Below are 25,339 nucleotides of genomic sequence, written 5' to 3'. Positions count from 1 at the left end.
ATTAGCACCACGCTCTAACCAACTGAGCTAACCGGCCTCTGAGACCAAGCTTTCGTCAAGCAGGAGCAACAAAGGAGCTCCCAGTGACGGCGATTGAAGTAGATGCAAGAAATATTTCGCTCGGGCTGTGGAAAACAGAAGAGGATCTCCCGTGTTTCTGCCCGGTTTCGAACCGGGGACCTTTCGCGTGTAAGGCGAACGTGATAACCACTACACTACAGAAACCGGCTGCGCTCCACAAGGCACCCTGAGCTCCACACACCACGTGGGACCAGTACAGCTTGACTTTGGACTGATGTACTAATCTATTCTTTACATGGTGAAATACACCTGCGCTTTACCATGAGCCAGGACTCTGCATCCTAAAGACTTGGCCGTATACATATCAGCGACGTTGCCAGTAGCGCAGTGGCCCTTTCTTTGATTTTCCACCGATGCGCTGAACACATTACTCCGACAGCAGTCACAATCGCAGGGCAGTTTTCCAATGCGACCGCATGCACTTTGTCCAGAAGCAGCCCAGAATAGCACAGAGACATTGCCTATGGCCACACTTTAAGGCATCTTGATTGAGCCATGGACCTTTAAAGCATTCATCTGCGCCTCGTCCGGATGAGCTGTCCATCGTCCAGGGTCTCGTGCTTGCGTGTGCCAGCTCGCGCGTACGACGACCATACTGGGCGTTCTTAGCCTTGGACCATGTGAGCCAAAAAGTCCCTGGGCTTTGGAGACAGGTATGTCTTTTGCATGAAATGATACAAGTGCAACAATGCAAAAGGGGAATTAGCTCAAATGGTAGAGCGCTCGCTTAGCATGCGAGAGGTAGCGGGATCGATGCCCGCATTCTCCAGCAAGAGCTTTTATCCAAGGTCCACGCGAAGAGACTGACGGAGGCCACGGTGCTTGCTGGGTTAACGTGCAAAAACGTTCTTGGCCCGTACGGGGATCGAACCCGCGACCTTGGCGTTATTAGCACCACGCTCTAACCAACTGAGCTAACCGGCCTCGGAGACCAAGCTTTCGTCAAGCAGGAGCAACAAAGGAGCTCCCAGTGACGGCGATTGAAGTAGATGCAAGAAATATTTCGCTCGGGCTGTGGAAAACAGAAGAGGATCTCCCGTGTTTCTGCCCGGTTTCGAACCGGGGACCTTTCGCGTGTAAGGCGAACGTGATAACCACTACACTACAGAAACCGGCTGAGCTGCACAAGGCACCCTGAGCTCCACACACCACGTGGGACCAGTACAGCTTGACTTTGGACTGATGTACTAATCTATTCTTTACATGGTGAAATACACCTGCGCTTTACCATGAGCCAGGACTCTGCATCCTAAAGACTTAGCCGTATACATATCAGCGACGTTGCCCGTAGCGCAGTGGCCCTTTCTTTGATTTTCCACCGATGCGCTGAACACATTACTCCGACAGCAGTCACAATCGCAGGGCAGTTTTCCAATGCGACCGCATGCACTTTGTCCAGAAGCAGCCCAGAATAGCACAGAGACATTGCCTATGGCCACACTTTAAGGCATCTTGATTGAGCCATGGACCTTTAAAGCATTCATCTGCGCCTCGTCCGGATGAGCTGTCCATCGTCCAGGGTCTCGTGCTTGCGTGTGCCAGCTCGCGCGTACGACAACCATACTGGGCGTTCTTAGCCTTGGACCATGTGAGCCAAAAAGTCCCTGGGCTTTGGAGACAGGTATGTCTTTTGCATGAAATGATACAAGTGCAACAAGGCAAAAGGGGAATTAGCTCAAATGGTAGAGCGCTCGCTTAGCATGCGAGAGGTAGCAGGATCGATGCCCGCATTCTCCAGCAAGTGCTTTTATCCAAGGTCCACGCGAAGAGACTTACGGAGGCCACGGTGCTTGCTGGGTTAACGTGCAAAAACGTTCTTGGCCCGTACGGGGATCGAACCCGCGACCTTGGCGTTATTAGCACCACGCTCTAACCAACTGAGCTAAATGATACAAGTGCAACAATGCAAAAGGGGAATTAGCTCAAATGGTAGAGCGCTCGCTTAGCATGCGAGAGGTAGCGGGATCGATGCCCGCATTCTCCAGCAAGAGCTTTTATCCAAGGTCCACGCGAAGAGACTGACGGAGGCCACGGTGCTTGCTGGGTTAACGTGCAAAAACGTTCTTGGCCCGTACGGGGATCGAACCCGCGACCTTGGCGTTATTAGCACCACGCTCTAACCAACTGAGCTAACCGGCCTCGGAGACCAAGTGTTCGTCAAGCAGGATCAACAAAGGAGCTCCCAGTGACGGCGATTGAAGTAGATGCAAGAAATATTTCGCTCGGGCTGTGGAAAACTGAAGAGGATCTCCCGTGTTTCTGCCCGGTTTCGAACCGGGGACCTTTCGCGTGTAAGGCGAACGTGATAACCACTACACTACAGAAACCAGCTGCGCTCCACAAGGCACCCTGAGCTCCACACACCACGTGGGACCAGTACAGCTTGACTTTGGACTGATGTACTAATCTATTCTTTACATGGTGAAATACACCTGCGCTTTACCATGAGCCAGGACTCTGCATCCTAAAGACTTAGCCGTATACATATCAGCGACGTTGCCCGTAGCGCAGTGGCCCTTTCTTTGATTTTCCACCGATGCGCTGAACACATTACTCCGACAGCAGTCACAATCGCAGGGCAGTTTTCCAATGCGACCGCATGCACTTTGTCCAGAAGCAGCCCAGAATAGCACAGAGACATTGCCTATGGCCACACTTTAAGGCATCTTGATTGAGCCATGGACCTTTAAAGCATTCATCTGCGCCTCGTCCGGATGAGCTGTCCATCGTCCAGGGTCTCGTGCTTGCGTGTGCCAGCTCGCGCGTACGACAACCATACTGGGCGTTCTTAGCCTTGGACCATGTGAGCCAAAAAGTCCCTGGGCTTTGGAGACAGGTATGTCTTTTGCATGAAATGATACAAGTGCAACAAAGCAAAAGGGGAATTAGCTCAAATGGTAGAGCGCTCGCTTAGCATGCGAGAGGTAGCAGGATCGATGCCTGCATTCTCCAGCAAGTGCTTTTATCCAAGGTCCACGCGAAGAGACTTACGGAGGCCACGGTGCTTGCTGGGTTAACGTGCAAAAACGTTCTTGGCCCGTACGGGGATCGAACCCGCGACCTTGGCGTTATTAGCACCACGCTCTAACCAACTGAGCTAACCGGCCTCGGAGACCAAGCGAGCGTCAAGCAGGAGCAACAAAGGAGCTCCCAGTGACGGCGATTGAAGTAGATGCAAGAAATATTTCGCTCGGGCTGTGGAAGACAGAAGAGGATCTCCCGTGTTTCTGCCCGGTTTCGAACCGGGGACCTTTCGCGTGTAAGGCGAACGTGATAACCACTACACTACAGAAACCAGCTGCGCTCCACAAGGCACCCTGAGCTCCACAGACCACATGGGACCAGTACAGCTTGACTTTGGACTGATGTACTAATCTATTCTTTACATGGTTAAATACACCTGCGCTTTACCATGAGCCAGGACTCTGCATCCTAAAGACTTAGCCGTATACATATCAGCGACGTTGCCCGTAGCGCAGTGGCCCTTTCTTTGATTTTCCACCGATGCGCTGAACACATTACTCCGACAGCAGTCACAATCGCAGGGCAGTTTTCCAATGCGACCGCATGCACTTTGTCCAGAAGCAGCCCAGAATAGCACAGAGACATTGCCTATGGCCACACTTTAAGGCATCTTGATTGAGCCATGGACCTTTAAAGCATTCATCTGCGCCTCGTCCGGATGAGCTGTCCATCGTCCAGGGTCTCGTGCTTGCGTGTGCCAGCTCGCGCGTATGACGACCATACTGGGCGTTCTTAGCCTTGGACCATGTGAGCCAAAAAGTCCCTGGGCTTTGGAGACAGGTATGTCTTTTGCATGAAATGATACAAGTGCAACAATGCAAAAGGGGAATTAGCTCAAATGGTAGAGCGCTCGCTTAGCATGCGAGAGGTAGCGGGATCAATGCCCGCATTCTCCAGCAAGAGCTTTTATCCAAGGTCCACACGAAGAGACTGACGGAGGCCACGGTGCTTGCTGGGTTAACGTGCAAAAACGTTCTTAGCCCGTACGGGGATCGAACCCGCGACCTTGGCGTTATTAGCACCACGCTCTAACCAACTGAGCTAACCGGCCTCGGAGACCAAGCTTTCGTCAAGCAGGAGCAACAAAGGAGCTCCCAGTGACGGCGATTGAAGTAGATGCAAGAAATATTTCGCTCGGGCTGTGGAAAACAGAAGAGGATCTCCCGTGTTTCTGCCCGGTTTCGAAACGGGGACCTTTCGCGTGTAAGGCGAACGTGATAACCACTACACTACAGAAACCGGCTGCGCTGCACAAGGCACCCTGAGCTCCACACACCACGTGGGACCAGTACAGCTTGACTTTGGACTGATGTACTAATCTATTCTTTACATGGTGAAATACACCTGCGCTTTACCATGAGCCAGGACTCTGCATCCTAAAGACTTAGCCGTATACATATCAGCGACGTTGCCCGTAGCGCAGTGGCCCTTTCTTTGATTTTCCACCGATGCGCTGAACACATTACTCCGACAGCAGTCACAATCGCAGGGCAGTTTTCCAATGCGACCGCATGCACTTTGTCCAGAAGCAGCCCAGAATAGCACAGAGACATTGCCTATGGCCACACTTTAAGGCATCTTGATTGAGCCATGGACCTTTAAAGCATTCATCTGCGCCTCGTCCGGATGAGCTGTCCATCGTCCAGGGTCTCGTGCTTGCGTGTGCCAGCTCGCACGTACGACGACCATACTGGGCGTTCTTAGCCTTGGACCATGTGAGCCAAAAAGTCCCTGGGCTTTGGAGACAGGTATGTCTTTTGCATGAAATGATACAAGTGCAACAATGCAAAAGGGGAATTAGCTCAAATGGTAGAGCGCTCGCTTAGCATGCGAGAGGTAGCGGGATCGATGCCCGCATTCTCCAGCAAGAGCTTTTATCCAAGGTCCACGCGAAGAGACTGACGGAGGCCACGGTGCTTGCTGGGTTAACGTGCAAAAACGTTCTTGGCCCGTACGGGGATCGAACCCGCGACCTTGGCGTTATTAGCACCACGCTCTAACCAACTGAGCTAACCGGCCTCGGAGACCAAGTGTTCGTCAAGCAGGATCAACAAAGGAGCTCCCAGTGACGGCGATTGAAGTAGATGCAAGAAATATTTCGCTCGGGCTGTGGAAAACTGAAGAGGATCTCCCGTGTTTCTGCCCGGTTTCGAACCGGGGACCTTTCGCGTGTAAGGCGAACGTGATAACCACTACACTACAGAAACCAGCTGCGCTCCACAAGGCACCCTGAGCTCCACACACCACGTGGGACCAGTACAGCTTGACTTTGGACTGATGTACTAATCTATTCTTTACATGGTGAAATACACCTGCGCTTTACCATGAGCCAGGACTCTGCATCCTAAAGACTTGGCCGTATACATATCAGCGACGTTGCCCGTAGCGCAGTGGCCCTTTCTTTGATTTTCCACCGATGCGCTGAACACATTACTCCGACAGCAGTCACAATCGCAGGGCAGTTTTCCAATGCGACCGCATGCACTTTGTCCAGAAGCAGCCCAGAGTAGCACAGAGACATTGCCTATGGCCACACTTTAAGGCATCTTGATTGAGCCATGGACCTTTAAAGCATTCATCTGCGCCTCGTCCGGATGAGCTGTCCATCGTCCAGGGTCTCGTGCTTGCGTGTGCCAGCTCGCGCGTACGACGACCATACTGGGCGTTCTTAGCCTTGGACCATGTGAGCCAAAAAGTCCCTGGGCTTTGGAGACAGGTATGTCTTTTGCATGAAATGATACAAGTGCAACAATGCAAAAGGGGAATTAGCTCAAATGGTAGAGCGCTCGCTTAGCATGCGAGAGGTAGCGGGATCGATGCCCGCATTCTCCAGCAAGAGCTTTTATCCAAGGTCCACGCGAAGAGACTGACGGAGGCCACGGTGCTTGCTGGGTTAACGTGCAAAAACGTTCTTGGCCCGTACGGGGATCGTACCCGCGACCTTGGCGTTATTAGCACCACGCTCTAACCAACTGAGCTAACCGGCCTCGGAGACCAAGTGTTCGTCAAGCAGGATCAACAAAGGAGCTCCCAGTGACGGCGATTGAAGTAGATGCAAGAAATATTTCGCTCGGGCTGTGGAAAACTGAAGAGGATCTCCCGTGTTTCTGCCCGGTTTCGAACCGGGGACCTTTCGCGTGTAAGGCGAACGTGATAACCACTACACTACAGAAACCAGCTGCTCTCCACAAGGCACCCTGAGCTCCACACACCACGTGGGACCAGTACAGCTTGACTTTGGACTGATGTACTAATCTATTCTTTACATGGTGAAATACACCTGCGCTTTACCATGAGCCAGGACTCTGCATCCTAAAGACTTGGCCGTATACATATCAGCGACGTTGCCCGTAGCGCAGTGGCCCTTTCTTTGATTTTCCACCGATGCGCTGAACACATTACTCCGACAGCAGTCACAATCGCAGGGCAGTTTTCCAATGCGACCGCATGCACTTTGTCCAGAAGCAGCCCAGAATAGCACAGAGACATTGCCTATGGCCACACTTTAAGGCATCTTGATTGAGCCATGGACCTTTAAAGCATTCATCTGCGCCTCGTCCGGATGAGCTGTCCATCGTCCAGGGTCTCGTGCTTGCGTGTGCCAGCTCGCGCGTACGACGACCATACTGGGCGTTCTTAGCCTTGGACCATGTGAGCCAAAAAGTCCCTGGGCTTTGGAGACAGGTATGTCTTTTGCATGAAATGATACAAGTGCAACAATGCAAAAGGGGAATTAGCTCAAATGGTAGAGCGCTCGCTTAGCATGCGAGAGGTAGCGGGATCGATGCCCGCATTCTCCAGCAAGAGCTTTTATCCAAGGTCCACGCGAAGAGACTGACGGAGGCCACGGTGCTTGCTGGGTTAACGTGCAAAAACGTTCTTGGCCCGTACGGGGATCGAACCCGCGACCTTGGCGTTATTAGCACCACGCTCTAACCAACTGAGCTAACCGGCCTCGGAGACCAAGTGTTCGTCAAGCAGGATCAACAAAGGAGCTCCCAGTGACGGCGATTGAAGTAGATGCAAGGAATATTTCGCTCGGGCTGTGGAAAACTGAAGAGGATCTCCCGTGTTTCTGCCCGGTTTCGAACCGGGGACCTTTCGCATGTAAGGCGAACGTGATAACCACTACACTACAGAAACCAGCTGTGCTCCACAAGGCACCCTGAGCTCCACACACCACGTGGGACCAGTACAGCTTGACTTTGGACTGATGTACTAATCTAGTCTTTACATGGTGAAATACACCTGCGCTTTACCATGAGCCAGGACTCTGCATCCTAAAGACTTGGCCGTATACATATCAGCGACGTTGCCCGTAGCGCAGTGGCCCTTTCTTTGATTTTCCACCGATGCGCTGAACACATTACTCCGACAGCAGTCACAATCGCAGGGCAGTTTTCCAATGTGACCGCATGCACTTTGTCCAGAAGCAGCCCAGAATAGCACAGAGACATTGCATATGGCCACACTTTAAGGCATCTTGATTGAGCCATGGACCTTTAAAGCATTCATCTGCGCCTCGTCCGGATGAGCTGTCCATCGTCCAGGGTCTCGTGCTTGCGTGTGCCAGCTCGCGCGTACGACGACCATACTGGGCGTTCTTAGCCTTGGACCATGTGAGCCAAAAAGTCCCTGGGCTTTGGAGACAGGTATGTCTTTTGCATGAAATGATACAAGTGCAACAATGCAAAAGGGGAATTAGCTCAAATGGTAGAGCGCTCGCTTAGCATGCGAGAGGTAGCGGGATCGATGCCCGCATTCTCCAGCAAGAGCTTTTATCCAAGGTCCACGCGAAGAGACTGACGGAGGCCACGGTGCTTGCTGGGTTAACGTGCAAAAACGTTCTTGGCCCGTACGGGGATCGAACCCGCGACCTTGGCGTTATTAGCACCACGCTCTAACCAACTGAGCTAACCGGCCTCTGAGACCAAGCTTTCGTCAAGCAGGAGCAACAAAGGAGCTCCCAGTGACGGCGATTGAAGTAGATGCAAGAAATATTTCGCTCGGGCTGTGGAAAACTGAAGAGGATCTCCCGTGTTTCTGCCCGGTTTCGAACCGGGGACCTTTCGCATGTAAGGCGAACGTGATAACCACTACACTACAGAAACCAGCTGTGCTCCACAAGGCACCCTGAGCTCCACACACCACGTGGGACCAGTACAGCTTGACTTTGGACTGATGTACTAATCTAGTCTTTACATGGTGAAATACACCTGCGCTTTACCATGAGCCAGGACTCTGCATCCTAAAGACTTGGCCGTATACATATCAGCGACGTTGCCCGTAGCGCAGTGGCCCTTTCTTTGATTTTCCACCGATGCGCTGAACACATTACTCCGACAGCAGTCACAATCGCAGGGCAGTTTTCCAATGTGACCGCATGCACTTTGTCCAGAAGCAGCCCAGAATAGCACAGAGACATTGCATATGGCCACACTTTAAGGCATCTTGATTGAGCCATGGACCTTTAAAGCATTCATCTGCGCCTCGTCCGGATGAGCTGTCCATCGTCCAGGGTCTCGTGCTTGCGTGTGCCAGCTCGCGCGTACGACGACCATACTGGGCGTTCTTAGCCTTGGACCATGTGAGCCAAAAAGTCCCTGGGCTTTGGAGACAGGTATGTCTTTTGCATGAAATGATACAAGTGCAACAATGCAAAAGGGGAATTAGCTCAAATGGTAGAGCGCTCGCTTAGCATGCGAGAGGTAGCGGGATCGATGCCCGCATTCTCCAGCAAGAGCTTTTATCCAAGGTCCACGCGAAGAGACTGACGGAGGCCACGGTGCTTGCTGGGTTAACGTGCAAAAACGTTCTTGGCCCGTACGGGGATCGAACCCGCGACCTTGGCGTTATTAGCACCACGCTCTAACCAACTGAGCTAACCGGCCTCTGAGACCAAGCTTTCGTCAAGCAGGAGCAACAAAGGAGCTCCCAGTGACGGCGATTGAAGTAGATGCAAGAAATATTTCGCTCGGGCTGTGGAAAACTGAAGAGGATCTCCCGTGTTTCTGCCCGGTTTCGAACCGGGGACCTTTCGCGTGTAAGGCGAACGTGATAACCACTACACTACAGAAACCAGCTGCGCTCCACAAGGCACCCTGAGCTCCACACACCACGTGGGACCAGTACAGCTTGACTTTGGACTGATGTACTAATCTATTCTTTACATGGTGAAATACACCTGCGCTTTACCATGAGCCAGGACTCTGCATCCTAAAGACTTGGCCGTATACATATCAGCGACGTTGCCCGTAGCGCAGTGGCCCTTTCTTTGATTTTCCACCGATGCGCTGAACACATTACTCCGACAGCAGTCACAATCGCAGGGCAGTTTTCCAATGCGACCGCATGCACTTTGTCCAGAAGCAGCCCAGAATAGCACAGAGACATTGCCTATGGCCACACTTTAAGGCATCTTGATTGAGCCATGGACCTTTAAAGCATTCATCTGCGCCTCGTCCGGATGAGCTGTCCATCGTCCAGGGTCTCGTGCTTGCGTGTGCCAGCTCGCGCGTACGACGACCATACTGGGCGTTCTTAGCCTTGGACCATGTGAGCCAAAAAGTCCCTGGGCTTTGGAGACAGGTATGTCTTTTGCATGAAATGATACAAGTGCAACAATGCAAAAGGGGAATTAGCTCAAATGGTAGAGCGCTCGCTTAGCATGCGAGAGGTAGCGGGATCGATGCCCGCATTCTCCAGCAAGAGCTTTTATCCAAGGTCCACGCGAAGAGACTGACGGAGGCCACGGTGCTTGCTGGGTTAACGTGCAAAAACGTTCTTGGCCCGTACGGGGATCGAACCCGCGACCTTGGCGTTATTAGCACCACGCTCTAACCAACTGAGCTAACCGGCCTCGGAGACCAAGTGTTCGTCAAGCAGGATCAACAAAGGAGCTCCCAGTGACGGCGATTGAAGTAGATGCAAGGAATATTTCGCTCGGGCTGTGGAAAACTGAAGAGGATCTCCCGTGTTTCTGCCCGGTTTCGAACCGGGGACCTTTCGCATGTAAGGCGAACGTGATAACCACTACACTACAGAAACCAGCTGCGCTCCACAAGGCACCCTGAGCTCCACACACCACGTGGGACCAGTACAGCTTGACTTTGGACTGATGTACTAATCTAGTCTTTACATGGTGAAATACACCTGCGCTTTACCATGAGCCAGGACTCTGCATCCTAAAGACTTGGCCGTATACATATCAGCGACGTTGCCCGTAGCGCAGTGGCCCTTTCTTTGATTTTCCACCGATGCGCTGAACACATTACTCCGACAGCAGTCACAATCGCAGGGCAGTTTTCCAATGTGACCGCATGCACTTTGTCCAGAAGCAGCCCAGAATAGCACAGAGACATTGCATATGGCCACACTTTAAGGCATCTTGATTGAGCCATGGACCTTTAAAGCATTCATCTGCGCCTCGTCCGGATGAGCTGTCCATCGTCCAGGGTCTCGTGCTTGCGTGTGCCAGCTCGCGCGTACGACGACCATACTGGGCGTTCTTAGCCTTGGACCATGTGAGCCAAAAAGTCCCTGGGCTTTGGAGACAGGTATGTCTTTTGCATGAAATGATACAAGTGCAACAATGCAAAAGGGGAATTAGCTCAAATGGTAGAGCGCTCGCTTAGCATGCGAGAGGTAGCGGGATCGATGCCCGCATTCTCCAGCAAGAGCTTTTATCCAAGGTCCACGCGAAGAGACTGACGGAGGCCACGGTGCTTGCTGGGTTAACGTGCAAAAACGTTCTTGGCCCGTACGGGGATCGAACCCGCGACCTTGGCGTTATTAGCACCACGCTCTAACCAACTGAGCTAACCGGCCTCTGAGACCAAGCTTTCGTCAAGCAGGAGCAACAAAGGAGCTCCCAGTGACGGCGATTGAAGTAGATGCAAGAAATATTTCGCTCGGGCTGTGGAAAACTGAAGAGGATCTCCCGTGTTTCTGCCCGGTTTCGAACCGGGGACCTTTCGCGTGTAAGGCGAACGTGATAACCACTACACTACAGAAACCAGCTGCGCTCCACAAGGCACCCTGAGCTCCACACACCACGTGGGACCAGTACAGCTTGACTTTGGACTGATGTACTAATCTATTCTTTACATGGTGAAATACACCTGCGCTTTACCATGAGCCAGGACTCTGCATCCTAAAGACTTGGCCGTATACATATCAGCGACGTTGCCCGTAGCGCAGTGGCCCTTTCTTTGATTTTCCACCGATGCGCTGAACACATTACTCCGACAGCAGTCACAATCGCAGGGCAGTTTTCCAATGCGACCGCATGCACTTTGTCCAGAAGCAGCCCAGAATAGCACAGAGACATTGCCTATGGCCACACTTTAAGGCATCTTGATTGAGCCATGGACCTTTAAAGCATTCATCTGCGCCTCGTCCGGATGAGCTGTCCATCGTCCAGGGTCTCGTGCTTGCGTGTGCCAGCTCGCGCGTACGACGACCATACTGGGCGTTCTTAGCCTTGGACCATGTGAGCCAAAAAGTCCCTGGGCTTTGGAGACAGGTATGTCTTTTGCATGAAATGATACAAGTGCAACAATGCAAAAGGGGAATTAGCTCAAATGGTAGAGCGCTCGCTTAGCATGCGAGAGGTAGCGGGATCGATGCCCGCATTCTCCAGCAAGAGCTTTTATCCAAGGTCCACGCGAAGAGACTGACGGAGGCCACGGTGCTTGCTGGGTTAACGTGCAAAAACGTTCTTGGCCCGTACGGGGATCGAACCCGTGACCTTGGCGTTATTAGCACCACGCTCTAACCAACTGAGCTAACCGGCCTCGGAGACCAAGTGTTCGTCAAGCAGGATCAACAAAGGAGCTCCCAGTGACGGCGATTGAAGTAGATGCAAGGAATATTTCGCTCGGGCTGTGGAAAACTGAAGAGGATCTCCCGTGTTTCTGCCCGGTTTCGAACCGGGGACCTTTCGCATGTAAGGCGAACGTGATAACCACTACACTACAGAAACCAGCTGCGCTCCACAAGGCACCCTGAGCTCCACACACCACGTGGGACCAGTACAGCTTGACTTTGGACTGATGTACTAATCTAGTCTTTACATGGTGAAATACACCTGCGCTTTACCATGAGCCAGGACTCTGCATCCTAAAGACTTGGCCGTATACATATCAGCGACGTTGCCCGTAGCGCAGTGGCCCTTTCTTTGATTTTCCACCGATGCGCTGAACACATTACTCCGACAGCAGTCACAATCGCAGGGCAGTTTTCCAATGTGACCGCATGCACTTTGTCCAGAAGCAGCCCAGAATAGCACAGAGACATTGCATATGGCCACACTTTAAGGCATCTTGATTGAGCCATGGACCTTTAAAGCATTCATCTGCGCCTCGTCCGGATGAGCTGTCCATCGTCCAGGGTCTCGTGCTTGCGTGTGCCAGCTCGCGCGTACGACGACCATACTGGGCGTTCTTAGCCTTGGACCATGTGAGCCAAAAAGTCCCTGGGCTTTGGAGACAGGTATGTCTTTTGCATGAAATGATACAAGTGCAACAATGCAAAAGGGGAATTAGCTCAAATGGTAGAGCGCTCGCTTAGCATGCGAGAGGTAGCGGGATCGATGCCCGCATTCTCCAGCAAGAGCTTTTATCCAAGGTCCACGCGAAGAGACTGACGGAGGCCACGGTGCTTGCTGGGTTAACGTGCAAAAACGTTCTTGGCCCGTACGGGGATCGAACCCGCGACCTTGGCGTTATTAGCACCACGCTCTAACCAACTGAGCTAACCGGCCTCGGAGACCAAGTGTTCGTCAAGCAGGATCAACAAAGGAGCTCCCAGTGACGGCGATTGAAGTAGATGCAAGGAATATTTCGCTCGGGCTGTGGAAAACTGAAGAGGATCTCCCGTGTTTCTGCCCGGTTTCGAACCGGGGACCTTTCGCATGTAAGGCGAACGTGATAACCACTACACTACAGAAACCAGCTGCGCTCCACAAGGCACCCTGAGCTCCACACACCACGTGGGACCAGTACAGCTTGACTTTGGACTGATGTACTAATCTAGTCTTTACATGGTGAAATACACCTGCGCTTTACCATGAGCCAGGACTCTGCATCCTAAAGACTTGGCCGTATACATATCAGCGACGTTGCCCGTAGCGCAGTGGCCCTTTCTTTGATTTTCCACCGATGCGCTGAACACATTACTCCGACAGCAGTCACAATCGCAGGGCAGTTTTCCAATGTGACCGCATGCACTTTGTCCAGAAGCAGCCCAGAATAGCACAGAGACATTGCATATGGCCACACTTTAAGGCATCTTGATTGAGCCATGGACCTTTAAAGCATTCATCTGCGCCTCGTCCGGATGAGCTGTCCATCGTCCAGGGTCTCGTGCTTGCGTGTGCCAGCTCGCGCGTACGACGACCATACTGGGCGTTCTTAGCCTTGGACCATGTGAGCCAAAAAGTCCCTGGGCTTTGGAGACAGGTATGTCTTTTGCATGAAATGATACAAGTGCAACAATGCAAAAGGGGAATTAGCTCAAATGGTAGAGCGCTCGCTTAGCATGCGAGAGGTAGCGGGATCGATGCCCGCATTCTCCAGCAAGAGCTTTTATCCAAGGTCCACGCGAAGAGACTGACGGAGGCCACGGTGCTTGCTGGGTTAACGTGCAAAAACGTTCTTGGCCCGTACGGGGATCGAACCCGCGACCTTGGCGTTATTAGCACCACGCTCTAACCAACTGAGCTAACCGGCCTCTGAGACCAAGCTTTCGTCAAGCAGGAGCAACAAAGGAGCTCCCAGTGACGGCGATTGAAGTAGATGCAAGAAATATTTCGCTCGGGCTGTGGAAAACAGAAGAGGATCTCCCGTGTTTCTGCCCGGTTTCGAACCGGGGACCTTTCGCGTGTAAGGCGAACGTGATAACCACTACACTACAGAAACCGGCTGCGCTCCACAAGGCACCCTGAGCTCCACAGACCACGTGGGACCAGTACAGCTTGACTTTGGACTGATGTACTAATCTATTCTTTACATGGTGAAATACACCTGCGCTTTACCATGAGCCAGGACTCTGCATCCTAAAGACTTGGCCGTATACATATCAGCGACGTTGCCAGTAGCGCAGTGGCCCTTTCTTTGATTTTCCACTGATGCGCTGAACACATTACTCCGACAGCAGTCACAATCGCAGGGCAGTTTTCCAATGCGACCGCATGCACTTTGTCCAGAAGCAGCCCAGAATAGCACAGAGACATTGCCTATGGCCACACTTTAAGGCATCTTGATTGAGCCATGGACCTTTAAAGCATTCATCTGCGCCTCGTCCGGATGAGCTGTCCATCGTCCAGGGTCTCGTGCTTGCGTGTGCCAGCTCGCGCGTACGACGACCATACTGGGCGTTCTTAGCCTTGGACCATGTGAGCCAAAAAGTCCCTGGGCTTTGGAGACAGGTATGTCTTTTGCATGAAATGATACAAGTGCAACAATGCAAAAGGGGAATTAGCTCAAATGGTAGAGCGCTCGCTTAGCATGCGAGAGGTAGCGGGATCGATGCCCGCATTCTCCAGCAAGAGCTTTTATCCAAGGTCCACGCGAAGAGACTGACGGAGGCCACGGTGCTTGCTGGGTTAACGTGCAAAAACGTTCTTGGCCCGTACGGGGATCGAACCCGCGACCTTGGCGTTATTAGCACCACGCTCTAACCAACTGAGCTAACCGGCCTCGGAGACCAAGCTTTCGTCAAGCAGGAGCAACAAAGGAGCTCCCAGTGACGGCGATTGAAGTAGATGCAAGAAATATTTCGCTCGGGCTGTGGAAAACAGAAGAGGATCTCCCGTGTTTCTGCCCGGTTTCGAACCGGGGACCTTTCGCGTGTAAGGCGAACGTGATAACCACTACACTACAGAAACCGGCTGAGCTGCACAAGGCACCCTGAGCTCCACACACCACGTGGGACCAGTACAGCTTGACTTTGGACTGATGTACTAATCTATTCTTTACATGGTGAAATACACCTGCGCTTTACCATGAGCCAGGACTCTGCATCCTAAAGACTTAGCCGTATACATATCAGCGACGTTGCCCGTAGCGCAGTGGCCCTTTCTTTGATTTTCCACCGATGCGCTGAACACATTACTCCGACAGCAGTCACAATCGCAGGGCAGTTTTCCAATGCGACCGCATGCACTTTGTCCAGAAGCAGCCCAGAATAGCACAGAGACATTGCCTATGGCCACACTTTAAGGCATCTTGATTGAGCCATGGACCTTTAAAGCATTCATCTGCGCCTCGTCCGGATGAGCTGTCCATCGTCCAGGGTCTCGTGCTTGCGTGTGCCAGCTCGCGCGTACGACGACCATACTGGGCGTTCTTAGCCTTGGACCATGTGAGCCAAAAAGTCCCTGGGCTTTGGAGACAGGTATGTCTTTTGCATGAAATGATACAAGTGCAACAAGGCAAAAGGGGAATTAGCTCAAATGGTAGAGCGCTCGCTTAGCATGCGAGAGGTAGCAGGATCGATGCCCGCATTCTCCAGCAAGTGCTTTTATCCAAGGTCCACGCGAAGAGACTTACGGAGGCCACGGTGCTTGCTGGGTTAACGTGCAAAAACGTTCTTGGCCCGTACGGGGATCGAACCCGCGACCTTGGCGTTATTAGCACCACGCTCTAACCAACTGAGCTAACCGGCCTCGGAGACCAAGCGAGCGTCAAGCAGGAGCAACAAAGGAGCTCCCAGTGACGGCGATTGAAGTAGATGCAAGAAATATTTCGCTCGGGCTGTGGAAAACAGAAGAGGATCTCCCGTATTTCTGCCCGGTTTCGAACCGGGGACCTTTCGCGTGTAAGGCGAACGTGATAACCACTACACTACAGAGACCAGCTGCGCTCCACAAGGCACCCTGAGCTCCACAGACCACGTGGGACCAGTACAGCTTGACTTTGGACTGATGTACTAATCTATTCTTTACATGGTGAAATACACCTGCGCTTTACCATGAGCCAGGACTCTGCATCCTAAAGACTTGGCCATATACATATCAGCGACGTTGCCATTAGCGCAGTGGCCCTTTCTTTGATTTTCCACCGATGCGCTGAACACATTACTCCGACAGCAGTCACAATCGCAGGGCAGTTTTCCAATGCGACCGCATGCACTTTGTCCAGAAGCAGCCCAGAATAGCACAGAGACATTGCCTATGGCCACACTTTAAGGCATCTTGATTGAGCCATGGACCTTTAAAGCATTCATCTGCGCCTCGTCCGGATGAGCTGTCCATCGTCCAGGGTCTCGTGCTTGCGTGTGCCAGCTCGCGCGTACGACAACCATACTGGGCGTTCTTAGCCTTGGACCATGTGAGCCAAAAAGTCCCTGGGCTTTGGAGACAGGTATGTCTTTTGCATGAAATGATACAAGTGCAACAAGGCAAAAGGGGAATTAGCTCAAATGGTAGAGCGCTCGCTTAGCATGCGAGAGGTAGCAGGATCGATGCCCGCATTCTCCAGCAAGTGCTTTTATCCAAGGTCCACGCGAAGAGACTTACGGAGGCCACGGTGCTTGCTGGGTTAACGTGCAAAAACGTTCTTGGCCCGTACGGGGATCGAACCCGCGACCTTGGCGTTATTAGCACCACGCTCTAACCAACTGAGCTAACCGGCCTCGGAGACCAAGCGAGCGTCAAGCAGGAGCAACAAAGGAGCTCCCAGTGACGGCGATTGAAGTAGATGCAAGAAATATTTCGCTCGGGCTGTGGAAAACAGAAGAGGATCTCCCGTATTTCTGCCCGGTTTCGAACCGGGGACCTTTCGCGTGTAAGGCGAACGTGATAACCACTACACTACAGAGACCAGCTGCGCTCCACAAGGCACCCTGAGCTCCACAGACCACGTGGGACCAGTACAGCTTGACTTTGGACTGATGTACTAATCTATTCTTTACATGGTGAAATACACCTGCGCTTTACCATGAGCCAGGACTCTGCATCCTAAAGACTTGGCCATATACATATCAGCGACGTTGCCGTTAGCGCAGTGGCCCTTTCTTTGATTTTCCACCGATGCGCTGAACACATTACTCCGACAGCAGTCACAATCGCAGGGCAGTTTTCCAATGCGACCGCATGCACTTTGTCCAGAAGCAGCCCAGAATAGCACAGAGACATTGCCTATGGCCACACTTTAAGGCATCTTGATTGAGCCATGGACCTTTAAAGCATTCATCTGCGCCTCGTCCGGATGAGCTGTCCATCGTCCAGGGTCTCGTGCTTGCGTGTGCCAGCTCGCGCGTACGACGACCATACTGGGCGTTCTTAGCCTTGGACCATGTGAGCCAAAAAGTCCCTGGGCTTTGGAGACAGGTATGTCTTTTGCATGAAATGATACAAATGCAACAATGCAAAAGGGGAATTAGCTCAAATGGTAGAGCGCTCGCTTAGCATGCGAGAGGTAGCAGGATCGATGCCCGCATTCTCCAGCAAGTGCTTTTATCCAAGGTCCACGCGAAGAGACTTACGGAGGCCACGGTGCTTGCTGGGTTAACGTGCAAAAACGTTCTTGGCCCGTACGGGGATCGAACCCGCGACCTTGGCGTTATTAGCACCACGCTCTAACCAACTGAGCTAACCGGCCTCGGAGACCAAGCGAGCGTCAAGCAGGAGCAACAAAGGAGCTCCCAGTGACGGCGATTGAAGTAGATGCAAGAAATATTTCGCTCGGGCTGTGGAAAACAGAAGAGGATCTCCCGTATTTCTGCCCGGTTTCGAACCGGGGACCTTTCGCGTGTAAGGCGAACGTGATAACCACTACACTACAGAGACCAGCTGCGCTCCACAAGGCACCCTGAGCTCCACAGACCACGTGGGACCAGTACAGCTTGACTTTGGACTGATGTACTAATCTATTCTTTACATGGTGAAATACACCTGCGCTTTACCATGAGCCAGGACTCTGCATCCTAAAGACTTGGCCATATACATATCAGCGACGTTGCCATTAGCGCAGTGGCCCTTTCTTTGATTTTCCACCGATGCGCTGAACACATTACTCCGACAGCAGTCACAATCGCAGGGCAGTTTTCCAATGCGACCGCATGCACTTTGTCCAGAAGCAGCCCAGAATAGCACAGAGACATTGCCTATGGCCACACTTTAAGGCATCTTGATTGAGCCATGGACCTTTAAAGCATTCATCTGCGCCTCGTCCGGATGAGCTGTCCATCGTCCAGGGTCTCGTGCTTGCGTGTGCCAGCTCGCGCGTACGACAACCATACTGGGCGTTCTTAGCCTTGGACCATGTGAGCCAAAAAGTCCCTGGGCTTTGGAGACAGGTATGTCTTTTGCATGAAATGATACAAGTGCAACAAGGCAAAAGGGGAATTAGCTCAAATGGTAGAGCGCTCGCTTAGCATGCGAGAGGTAGCAGGATCGATGCCCGCATTCTCCAGCAAGTGCTTTTATCCAAGGTCCACGCGAAGAGACTTACGGAGGCCACGGTGCTTGCTGGGTTAACGTGCAAAAACGTTCTTGGCCCGTACGGGGATCGAACCCGCGACCTTGGCGTTATTAGCACCACGCTCTAACCAACTGAGCTAACCGGCCTCGGAGACCAAGCGAGCGTCAAGCAGGAGCAACAAAGGAGCTCCCAGTGACGGCGATTGAAGTAGATGCAAGAAATATTTCGCTCGGGCTGTGGAAAACAGAAGAGGATCTCCCGTATTTCTGCCCGGTTTCGAACCGGGGACCTTTCGCGTGTAAGGCGAACGTGATAACCACTACACTACAGAGACCAGCTGCGCTCCACAAGGCACCCTGAGCTCCACAGACCACGTGGGACCAGTACAGCTTGACTTTGGACTGATGTACTAATCTATTCTTTACATGGTGAAATACACCTGCGCTTTACCATGAGCCAGGACTCTGCATCCTAAAGACTTGGCCATATACATATCAGCGACGTTGCCGTTAGCGCAGTGGCCCTTTCTTTGATTTTCCACCGATGCGCTGAACACATTACTCCGACAGCAGTCACAATCGCAGGGCAGTTTTCCAATGCGACCGCATGCACTTTGTCCAGAAGCAGCCCAGAATAGCACAGAGACATTGCCTATGGCCACACTTTAAGGCATCTTGATTGAGCCATGGACCTTTAAAGCATTCATCTGCGCCTCGTCCGGATGAGCTGTCCATCGTCCAGGGTCTCGTGCTTGCGTGTGCCAGCTCGCGCGTACGACGACCATACTGGGCGTTCTTAGCCTTGGACCATGTGAGCCAAAAAGTCCCTGGGCTTTGGAGACAGGTATGTCTTTTGCATGAAATGATACAAATGCAACAATGCAAAAGGGGAATTAGCTCAAATGGTAGAGCGCTCGCTTAGCATGCGAGAGGTAGCGGGATCGATGCCCGCATTCTCCAGCAAGAGCTTTTATCCAAGGTCCACGCGAAGAGACTGACGGAGGCCACGGTGCTTGCTGGGTTAACGTGCAAAAACGTTCTTGGCCCGTACAGGGATCGAACCCGCGACCTTGGCGTTATTAGCACCACGCTCTAACCAACTGAGCTAACCGGCCTCGGAGACCAAGCGAGCGTCAAGCAGGAGCAACAAAGGAGCTCCCAGTGACGGCGATTGAAGTAGATGCAAGAAATATTTCGCTCGGGCTGTGGAAAACAGAAGAGGATCTCCCGTGTTTCTGCCCGGTTTCGAACCGGGGACCTTTCGCGTGTAAGGCAAACGTGATAACCACTACACTACAGAAACCGGCTGAGCTGCACAAGGCACCCTGAGCTCCACACACCACGTGGGACCAGTACAGCTTGACTTTGGACTGATGTACTAATCTATTCTTTACATGGTGAAATACACCTGCGCTTTACCATGAGCCAGGACTCTGCATCCTAAAGACTTAGCCGTATACATATCAGCGACGTTGCCCGTAGCGCAGTGGCCCTTTCTTTGATTTTCCACCGATGCGCTGAACACATTACTCCGACAGCAGTCACAATCGCAGGGCAGTTTTCCAATGCGACCGCATGCACTTTGTCCAGAAGCAGCCCAGAATAGCACAGAGACATTGCCTATGGCCACACTTTAAGGCATCTTGATTGAGCCATGGACCTTTAAAGCATTCATCTGCGCCTCGTCCGGATGAGCTGTCCATCGTCCAGGGTCTCGTGCTTGCGTGTGCCAGCTCGCGCGTACGACAACCATACTGGGCGTTCTTAGCCTTGGACCATGTGAGCCAAAAAGTCCCTGGGCTTTGGAGACAGGTATGTCTTTTGCATGAAATGATACAAGTGCAACAAGGCAAAAGGGGAATTAGCTCAAATGGTAGAGCGCTCGCTTAGCATGCGAGAGGTAGCAGGATCGATGCCCGCATTCTCCAGCAAGTGCTTTTATCCAAGGTCCACGCGAAGAGACTTACGGAGGCCACGGTGCTTGCTGGGTTAACGTGCAAAAACGTTCTTGGCCCGTACGGGGATCGAACCCGCGACCTTGGCGTTATTAGCACCACGCTCTAACCAACTGAGCTAACCGGCCTCGGAGACCAAGCGTGCGTCAAGCAGGAGCAACAAAGGAGCTCCCAGTGACGGCGATTGAAGTAGATGCAAGAAATATTTCGCTCGGGCTGTGGAAAACAGAAGAGGATCTCCCGTATTTCTGCCCGGTTTCGAACCGGGGACCTTTCGCGTGTAAGGCGAACGTGATAACCACTACACTACAGAGACCAGCTGCGCTCCACAAGGCACCCTGAGCTCCACAGACCACGTGGGACCAGTACAGCTTGACTTTGGACTGATGTACTAATCTATTCTTTACATGGTGAAATACACCTGCGCTTTACCATGAGCCAGGACTCTGCATCCTAAAGACTTGGCCGTATACATATCAGCGACGTTGCCGTTAGCGCAGTGGCCCTTTCTTTGATTTTCCACCGATGCGCTGAACACATTACTCCGACAGCAGTCACAATCGCAGGGCAGTTTTCCAATGCGACCGCATGCACTTTGTCCAGAAGCAGCCCAGAATAGCACAGAGACATTGCCTATGGCCACACTTTAAGGCATCTTGATTGAGCCATGGACCTTTAAAGCATTCATCTGCGCCTCGTCCGGATGAGCTGTCCATCGTCCAGGGTCTCGTGCTTGCGTGTGCCAGCTCGCGCGTACGACAACCATACTGGGCGTTCTTAGCCTTGGACCATGTGAGCCAAAAAGTCCCTGGGCTTTGGAGACAGGTATGTCTTTTGCATGAAATGATACAAGTGCAACAATGCAAAAGGGGAATTAGCTCAAATGGTAGAGCGCTCGCTTAGCATGCGAGAGGTAGCGGGATCGATGCCCGCATTCTCCAGCAAGAGCTTTTATCCAAGGTCCACGCGAAGAGACTGACGGAGGCCACGGTGCTTGCTGGGTTAACGTGCAAAAACGCTCTTGGCCCGTACGGGGATCGAACCCGCGACCTTGGCGTTATTAGCACCACGCTCTAACCAACTGAGCTAACCGGCCTCGGAGACCAAGCTTTCGTCAAGCAGGAGCAACAAAGGAGCTCCCAGTGACGGCGATTGAAGTAGATGCAAGAAATATTTCGCTCGGGCTGTGGAAAACAGAAGAGGATCTCCCGTGTTTCTGCCCGGTTTCGAACCGGGGACCTTTCGCGTGTAAGGCGAACGTGATAACCACTACACTACAGAAACCGGCTGAGCTGCACAAGGCACCCTGAGCTCCACACACCACGTGGGACCAGTACAGCTTGACTTTGGACTGATGTACTAATCTAGTCTTTACATGGTGAAATACACCTGCGCTTTACCATGAGCCAGGACTCTGCATCCTAAAGACTTGGCCGTATACATATCAGCGACGTTGCCCGTAGCGCAGTGGCCCTTTCTTTGATTTTCCACCGATGCGCTGAACACATTACTCCGACAGCAGTCACAATCGCAGGGCAGTTTTCCAATGTGACCGCATGCACTTTGTCCAGAAGCAACCCAGAATAGCACAGAGACATTGCATATGGCCACACTTTAAGGCATCTTGATTGAGCCATGGACCTTTAAAGCATTCATCTGCGCCTCGTCCGGATGAGCTGTCCATCGTCCAGGGTCTCGTGCTTGCGTGTGCCAGCTCGCGCGTACGACGACCATACTGGGCGTTCTTAGCCTTGGACCATGTGAGCCAAAAAGTCCCTGGGCTTTGGAGACAGGTATGTCTTTTGCATGAAATGATACAAGTGCAACAATGCAAAAGGGGAATTAGCTCAAATGGTAGAGCGCTCGCTTAGCATGCGAGAGGTAGCGGGATCGATGCCCGCATTCTCCAGCAAGAGCTTTTATCCAAGGTCCACGCGAAGAGACTGACGGAGGCCACGGTGCTTGCTGGGTTAACGTGCAAAAACGTTCTTGGCCCGTATGGGGATCGAACCCGCGACCTTGGCGTTATTAGCACCACGCTCTAACCAACTGAGCTAACCGGCCTCTGAGACCAAGCTTTTGTCAAGCAGGAGCAACAAAGGAGCTCCCAGTGACGGCGATTGAAGTAGATGCAAGAAATATTTCGCTCGGGCTGTGGAAAACAGAAGAGGATCTCCCGTGTTTCTGCCCGGTTTCGAACCGGGGACCTTTCGCGTGTAAGGCGAACGTGATAACCACTACACTACAGAAACCGGCTGCGCTCCACAAGGCACCCTGAGCTCCACAGACCACGTGGGACCAGTACAGCTTGACTTTGGACTGATGTACTAATCTATTCTTTACATGGTGAAATACACCTGCGCTTTACCATGAGCCAGGACTCTGCATCCTAAAGACTTGGCCGTATACATATCAGCGACGTTGCCAGTAGCGCAGTGGCCCTTTCTTTGATTTTCCACTGATGCGCTGAACACATTACTCCGACAGCAGTCACAATCGCAGGGCAGTTTTCCAATGCGACCGCATGCACTTTGTCCAGAAGCAGCCCAGAATAGCACAGAGACATTGCCTATGGCCACACTTTAAGGCATCTTGATTGAGCCATGGACCTTTAAAGCATTCATCTGCGCCTCGTCCGGATGAGCTGTCCATCGTCCAGGGTCTCGTGCTTGCGTGTGCCAGCTCGCGCGTACGACGACCATACTGGGCGTTCTTAGCCTTGGACCATGTGAGCCAAAAAGTCCCTGGGCTTTGGAGACAGGTATGTCTTTTGCATGAAATGATACAAATGCAACAATGCAAAAGGGGAATTAGCTCAAATGGTAGAGCGCTCGCTTAGCATGCGAGAGGTAGCGGGATCGATGCCCGCATTCTCCAGCAAGAGCTTTTATCCAAGGTCCACGCGAAGAGACTGACGGAGGCCACGGTGCTTGCTGGGTTAACGTGCAAAAACGTTCTTGGCCCGTACAGGGATCGAACCCGCGACCTTGGCGTTATTAGCACCACGCTCTAACCAACTGAGCTAACCGGCCTCGGAGACCAAGCTAGCGTCAAGTAGGAGCAACAAAGGAGCTCCCAGTGACGGCGATTGAAGTAGATGCAAGAAATATTTCGCTCGGGCTGTGGAAAACAGAAGAGGATCTCCCGTGTTTCTGCCCGGTTTCGAACCGGGGACCTTTCGCGTGTAAGGCAAACGTGATAACCACTACACTACAGAAACCGGCTGAGCTGCACAAGGCACCCTGAGCTCCACACACCACGTGGGACCAGTACAGCTTGACTTTGGACTGATGTACTAATCTATTCTTTACATGGTGAAATACACCTGCGCTTTACCATGAGCCAGGACTCTGCATCCTAAAGACTTAGCCGTATACATATCAGCGACGTTGCCCGTAGCGCAGTGGCCCTTTCTTTGATTTTCCACCGATGCGCTGAACACATTACTCCGACAGCAGTCACAATCGCAGGGCAGTTTTCCAATGCGACCGCATGCACTTTGTCCAGAAGCAGCCCAGAATAGCACAGAGACATTGCCTATGGCCACACTTTAAGGCATCTTGATTGAGCCATGGACCTTTAAAGCATTCATCTGCGCCTCGTCCGGATGAGCTGTCCATCGTCCAGGGTCTCGTGCTTGCGTGTGCCAGCTCGCGCGTACGACAACCATACTGGGCGTTCTTAGCCTTGGACCATGTGAGCCAAAAAGTCCCTGGGCTTTGGAGACAGGTATGTCTTTTGCATGAAATGATACAAGTGCAACAAGGCAAAAGGGGAATTAGCTCAAATGGTAGAGCGCTCGCTTAGCATGCGAGAGGTAGCAGGATCGATGCCCGCATTCTCCAGCAAGTGCTTTTATCCAAGGTCCACGCGAAGAGACTTACGGAGGCCACGGTGCTTGCTGGGTTAACGTGCAAAAACGTTCTTGGCCCGTACGGGGATCGAACCCGCGACCTTGGCGTTATTAGCACCACGCTCTAACCAACTGAGCTAACCGGCCTCGGAGACCAAGCGAGCGTCAAGCAGGAGCAACAAAGGAGCTCCCAGTGACGGCGATTGAAGTAGATGCAAGAAATATTTCGCTCGGGCTGTGGAAAACAGAAGAGGATCTCCCGTATTTCTGCCCGGTTTCGAACCGGGGACCTTTCGCGTGTAAGGCGAACGTGATAACCACTACACTACAGAGACCAGCTGCGCTCCACAAGGCACCCTGAGCTCCACAGACCACGTGGGACCAGTACAGCTTGACTTTGGACTGATGTACTAATCTATTCTTTACATGGTGAAATACACCTGCGCTTTACCATGAGCCAGGACTCTGCATCCTAAAGACTTGGCCGTATACATATCAGCGACGTTGCCGTTAGCGCAGTGGCCCTTTCTTTGATTTTCCACCGATGCGCTGAACACATTACTCCGACAGCAGTCACAATCGCAGGGCAGTTTTCCAATGCGACCGCATGCACTTTGTCCAGAAGCAGCCCAGAATAGCACAGAGACATTGCCTATGGCCACACTTTAAGGCATCTTGATTGAGCCATGGACCTTTAAAGCATTCATCTGCGCCTCGTCCGGATGAGCTGTCCATCGTCCAGGGTCTCGTGCTTGCGTGTGCCAGCTCGCGCGTACGACGACCATACTGGGCGTTCTTAGCCTTGGACCATGTGAGCCAAAAAGTCCCTGGGCTTTGGAGACAGGTATGTCTTTTGCATGAAATGATACAAGTGCAACAATGCAAAAGGGGAATTAGCTCAAATGGTAGAGCGCTCGCTTAGCATGCGAGAGGTAGCGGGATCGATGCCCGCATTCTCCAGCAAGAGCTTTTATCCAAGGTCCACGCGAAGAGACTGACGGA

The 25,339-nt window shown here is 52.3% G+C and overlaps 45 non-coding genes across 45 annotated transcripts; 18 read left to right on the top strand and 27 right to left on the bottom strand.

The window, feature by feature from the left end:
- Nucleotides 1-152: 152 nt before the first annotated feature.
- Nucleotides 153-225, bottom strand: trnav-uac (transfer RNA valine (anticodon UAC)). Its single transcript has one exon. It is a non-coding gene; the product is annotated as a tRNA-Val (tRNA).
- Nucleotides 226-777: 552 nt separating this feature from the next.
- On the top strand, nt 778-850 carry trnaa-agc (transfer RNA alanine (anticodon AGC)). Its single transcript has one exon. It is a non-coding gene; the product is annotated as a tRNA-Ala (tRNA).
- A 270-nt stretch (nt 851-1,120) lies between these two features.
- Nucleotides 1,121-1,193, bottom strand: trnav-uac (transfer RNA valine (anticodon UAC)). The gene has a single exon. It is a non-coding gene; the product is annotated as a tRNA-Val (tRNA).
- Nucleotides 1,194-1,992: 799 nt separating this feature from the next.
- Nucleotides 1,993-2,065, top strand: trnaa-agc (transfer RNA alanine (anticodon AGC)). The gene has a single exon. It is a non-coding gene; the product is annotated as a tRNA-Ala (tRNA).
- A 270-nt stretch (nt 2,066-2,335) lies between these two features.
- On the bottom strand, nt 2,336-2,408 carry trnav-uac (transfer RNA valine (anticodon UAC)). Its single transcript has one exon. It is a non-coding gene; the product is annotated as a tRNA-Val (tRNA).
- An 895-nt stretch (nt 2,409-3,303) lies between these two features.
- Nucleotides 3,304-3,376, bottom strand: trnav-uac (transfer RNA valine (anticodon UAC)). The gene has a single exon. It is a non-coding gene; the product is annotated as a tRNA-Val (tRNA).
- An 895-nt stretch (nt 3,377-4,271) lies between these two features.
- trnav-uac (transfer RNA valine (anticodon UAC)) lies at nt 4,272-4,344 on the bottom strand. The gene has a single exon. It is a non-coding gene; the product is annotated as a tRNA-Val (tRNA).
- Nucleotides 4,345-4,896: 552 nt separating this feature from the next.
- Nucleotides 4,897-4,969, top strand: trnaa-agc (transfer RNA alanine (anticodon AGC)). Its single transcript has one exon. It is a non-coding gene; the product is annotated as a tRNA-Ala (tRNA).
- A 270-nt stretch (nt 4,970-5,239) lies between these two features.
- Nucleotides 5,240-5,312, bottom strand: trnav-uac (transfer RNA valine (anticodon UAC)). The gene has a single exon. It is a non-coding gene; the product is annotated as a tRNA-Val (tRNA).
- A 552-nt stretch (nt 5,313-5,864) lies between these two features.
- On the top strand, nt 5,865-5,937 carry trnaa-agc (transfer RNA alanine (anticodon AGC)). The gene has a single exon. It is a non-coding gene; the product is annotated as a tRNA-Ala (tRNA).
- A 270-nt stretch (nt 5,938-6,207) lies between these two features.
- Nucleotides 6,208-6,280, bottom strand: trnav-uac (transfer RNA valine (anticodon UAC)). The gene has a single exon. It is a non-coding gene; the product is annotated as a tRNA-Val (tRNA).
- A 552-nt stretch (nt 6,281-6,832) lies between these two features.
- On the top strand, nt 6,833-6,905 carry trnaa-agc (transfer RNA alanine (anticodon AGC)). Its single transcript has one exon. It is a non-coding gene; the product is annotated as a tRNA-Ala (tRNA).
- Nucleotides 6,906-7,175: 270 nt separating this feature from the next.
- trnav-uac (transfer RNA valine (anticodon UAC)) lies at nt 7,176-7,248 on the bottom strand. The gene has a single exon. It is a non-coding gene; the product is annotated as a tRNA-Val (tRNA).
- Nucleotides 7,249-7,800: 552 nt separating this feature from the next.
- trnaa-agc (transfer RNA alanine (anticodon AGC)) lies at nt 7,801-7,873 on the top strand. Its single transcript has one exon. It is a non-coding gene; the product is annotated as a tRNA-Ala (tRNA).
- Nucleotides 7,874-8,143: 270 nt separating this feature from the next.
- On the bottom strand, nt 8,144-8,216 carry trnav-uac (transfer RNA valine (anticodon UAC)). The gene has a single exon. It is a non-coding gene; the product is annotated as a tRNA-Val (tRNA).
- Nucleotides 8,217-8,768: 552 nt separating this feature from the next.
- trnaa-agc (transfer RNA alanine (anticodon AGC)) lies at nt 8,769-8,841 on the top strand. The gene has a single exon. It is a non-coding gene; the product is annotated as a tRNA-Ala (tRNA).
- Nucleotides 8,842-9,111: 270 nt separating this feature from the next.
- On the bottom strand, nt 9,112-9,184 carry trnav-uac (transfer RNA valine (anticodon UAC)). Its single transcript has one exon. It is a non-coding gene; the product is annotated as a tRNA-Val (tRNA).
- Nucleotides 9,185-9,736: 552 nt separating this feature from the next.
- Nucleotides 9,737-9,809, top strand: trnaa-agc (transfer RNA alanine (anticodon AGC)). Its single transcript has one exon. It is a non-coding gene; the product is annotated as a tRNA-Ala (tRNA).
- A 270-nt stretch (nt 9,810-10,079) lies between these two features.
- trnav-uac (transfer RNA valine (anticodon UAC)) lies at nt 10,080-10,152 on the bottom strand. Its single transcript has one exon. It is a non-coding gene; the product is annotated as a tRNA-Val (tRNA).
- Nucleotides 10,153-10,704: 552 nt separating this feature from the next.
- On the top strand, nt 10,705-10,777 carry trnaa-agc (transfer RNA alanine (anticodon AGC)). The gene has a single exon. It is a non-coding gene; the product is annotated as a tRNA-Ala (tRNA).
- A 270-nt stretch (nt 10,778-11,047) lies between these two features.
- Nucleotides 11,048-11,120, bottom strand: trnav-uac (transfer RNA valine (anticodon UAC)). Its single transcript has one exon. It is a non-coding gene; the product is annotated as a tRNA-Val (tRNA).
- Nucleotides 11,121-11,672: 552 nt separating this feature from the next.
- On the top strand, nt 11,673-11,745 carry trnaa-agc (transfer RNA alanine (anticodon AGC)). Its single transcript has one exon. It is a non-coding gene; the product is annotated as a tRNA-Ala (tRNA).
- An 81-nt stretch (nt 11,746-11,826) lies between these two features.
- Nucleotides 11,827-11,900, bottom strand: trnai-aau (transfer RNA isoleucine (anticodon AAU)). The gene has a single exon. It is a non-coding gene; the product is annotated as a tRNA-Ile (tRNA).
- A 115-nt stretch (nt 11,901-12,015) lies between these two features.
- trnav-uac (transfer RNA valine (anticodon UAC)) lies at nt 12,016-12,088 on the bottom strand. Its single transcript has one exon. It is a non-coding gene; the product is annotated as a tRNA-Val (tRNA).
- A 552-nt stretch (nt 12,089-12,640) lies between these two features.
- trnaa-agc (transfer RNA alanine (anticodon AGC)) lies at nt 12,641-12,713 on the top strand. Its single transcript has one exon. It is a non-coding gene; the product is annotated as a tRNA-Ala (tRNA).
- A 270-nt stretch (nt 12,714-12,983) lies between these two features.
- On the bottom strand, nt 12,984-13,056 carry trnav-uac (transfer RNA valine (anticodon UAC)). The gene has a single exon. It is a non-coding gene; the product is annotated as a tRNA-Val (tRNA).
- Nucleotides 13,057-13,608: 552 nt separating this feature from the next.
- Nucleotides 13,609-13,681, top strand: trnaa-agc (transfer RNA alanine (anticodon AGC)). The gene has a single exon. It is a non-coding gene; the product is annotated as a tRNA-Ala (tRNA).
- Nucleotides 13,682-13,951: 270 nt separating this feature from the next.
- On the bottom strand, nt 13,952-14,024 carry trnav-uac (transfer RNA valine (anticodon UAC)). The gene has a single exon. It is a non-coding gene; the product is annotated as a tRNA-Val (tRNA).
- A 552-nt stretch (nt 14,025-14,576) lies between these two features.
- trnaa-agc (transfer RNA alanine (anticodon AGC)) lies at nt 14,577-14,649 on the top strand. The gene has a single exon. It is a non-coding gene; the product is annotated as a tRNA-Ala (tRNA).
- A 270-nt stretch (nt 14,650-14,919) lies between these two features.
- Nucleotides 14,920-14,992, bottom strand: trnav-uac (transfer RNA valine (anticodon UAC)). The gene has a single exon. It is a non-coding gene; the product is annotated as a tRNA-Val (tRNA).
- An 895-nt stretch (nt 14,993-15,887) lies between these two features.
- On the bottom strand, nt 15,888-15,960 carry trnav-uac (transfer RNA valine (anticodon UAC)). The gene has a single exon. It is a non-coding gene; the product is annotated as a tRNA-Val (tRNA).
- An 895-nt stretch (nt 15,961-16,855) lies between these two features.
- On the bottom strand, nt 16,856-16,928 carry trnav-uac (transfer RNA valine (anticodon UAC)). The gene has a single exon. It is a non-coding gene; the product is annotated as a tRNA-Val (tRNA).
- An 895-nt stretch (nt 16,929-17,823) lies between these two features.
- On the bottom strand, nt 17,824-17,896 carry trnav-uac (transfer RNA valine (anticodon UAC)). The gene has a single exon. It is a non-coding gene; the product is annotated as a tRNA-Val (tRNA).
- Nucleotides 17,897-18,791: 895 nt separating this feature from the next.
- On the bottom strand, nt 18,792-18,864 carry trnav-uac (transfer RNA valine (anticodon UAC)). Its single transcript has one exon. It is a non-coding gene; the product is annotated as a tRNA-Val (tRNA).
- Nucleotides 18,865-19,416: 552 nt separating this feature from the next.
- Nucleotides 19,417-19,489, top strand: trnaa-agc (transfer RNA alanine (anticodon AGC)). The gene has a single exon. It is a non-coding gene; the product is annotated as a tRNA-Ala (tRNA).
- Nucleotides 19,490-19,759: 270 nt separating this feature from the next.
- trnav-uac (transfer RNA valine (anticodon UAC)) lies at nt 19,760-19,832 on the bottom strand. The gene has a single exon. It is a non-coding gene; the product is annotated as a tRNA-Val (tRNA).
- An 895-nt stretch (nt 19,833-20,727) lies between these two features.
- On the bottom strand, nt 20,728-20,800 carry trnav-uac (transfer RNA valine (anticodon UAC)). Its single transcript has one exon. It is a non-coding gene; the product is annotated as a tRNA-Val (tRNA).
- Nucleotides 20,801-21,352: 552 nt separating this feature from the next.
- trnaa-agc (transfer RNA alanine (anticodon AGC)) lies at nt 21,353-21,425 on the top strand. The gene has a single exon. It is a non-coding gene; the product is annotated as a tRNA-Ala (tRNA).
- Nucleotides 21,426-21,695: 270 nt separating this feature from the next.
- trnav-uac (transfer RNA valine (anticodon UAC)) lies at nt 21,696-21,768 on the bottom strand. The gene has a single exon. It is a non-coding gene; the product is annotated as a tRNA-Val (tRNA).
- A 552-nt stretch (nt 21,769-22,320) lies between these two features.
- On the top strand, nt 22,321-22,393 carry trnaa-agc (transfer RNA alanine (anticodon AGC)). Its single transcript has one exon. It is a non-coding gene; the product is annotated as a tRNA-Ala (tRNA).
- Nucleotides 22,394-22,663: 270 nt separating this feature from the next.
- On the bottom strand, nt 22,664-22,736 carry trnav-uac (transfer RNA valine (anticodon UAC)). The gene has a single exon. It is a non-coding gene; the product is annotated as a tRNA-Val (tRNA).
- A 552-nt stretch (nt 22,737-23,288) lies between these two features.
- trnaa-agc (transfer RNA alanine (anticodon AGC)) lies at nt 23,289-23,361 on the top strand. Its single transcript has one exon. It is a non-coding gene; the product is annotated as a tRNA-Ala (tRNA).
- Nucleotides 23,362-23,631: 270 nt separating this feature from the next.
- Nucleotides 23,632-23,704, bottom strand: trnav-uac (transfer RNA valine (anticodon UAC)). Its single transcript has one exon. It is a non-coding gene; the product is annotated as a tRNA-Val (tRNA).
- An 895-nt stretch (nt 23,705-24,599) lies between these two features.
- Nucleotides 24,600-24,672, bottom strand: trnav-uac (transfer RNA valine (anticodon UAC)). The gene has a single exon. It is a non-coding gene; the product is annotated as a tRNA-Val (tRNA).
- Nucleotides 24,673-25,224: 552 nt separating this feature from the next.
- Nucleotides 25,225-25,297, top strand: trnaa-agc (transfer RNA alanine (anticodon AGC)). Its single transcript has one exon. It is a non-coding gene; the product is annotated as a tRNA-Ala (tRNA).
- Nucleotides 25,298-25,339: the final 42 nt, after the last annotated feature.

Source organism: Hoplias malabaricus, chromosome 15 (assembly GCF_029633855.1).
Source record: "Hoplias malabaricus isolate fHopMal1 chromosome 15, fHopMal1.hap1, whole genome shotgun sequence".
In the NCBI taxonomy this organism is placed as follows: Eukaryota; Metazoa; Chordata; class Actinopteri; order Characiformes; family Erythrinidae; genus Hoplias; species Hoplias malabaricus.
Note: the sequence above shows the minus strand (reverse complement) of the source record. Positions and strands in the feature narration are given on the sequence as shown.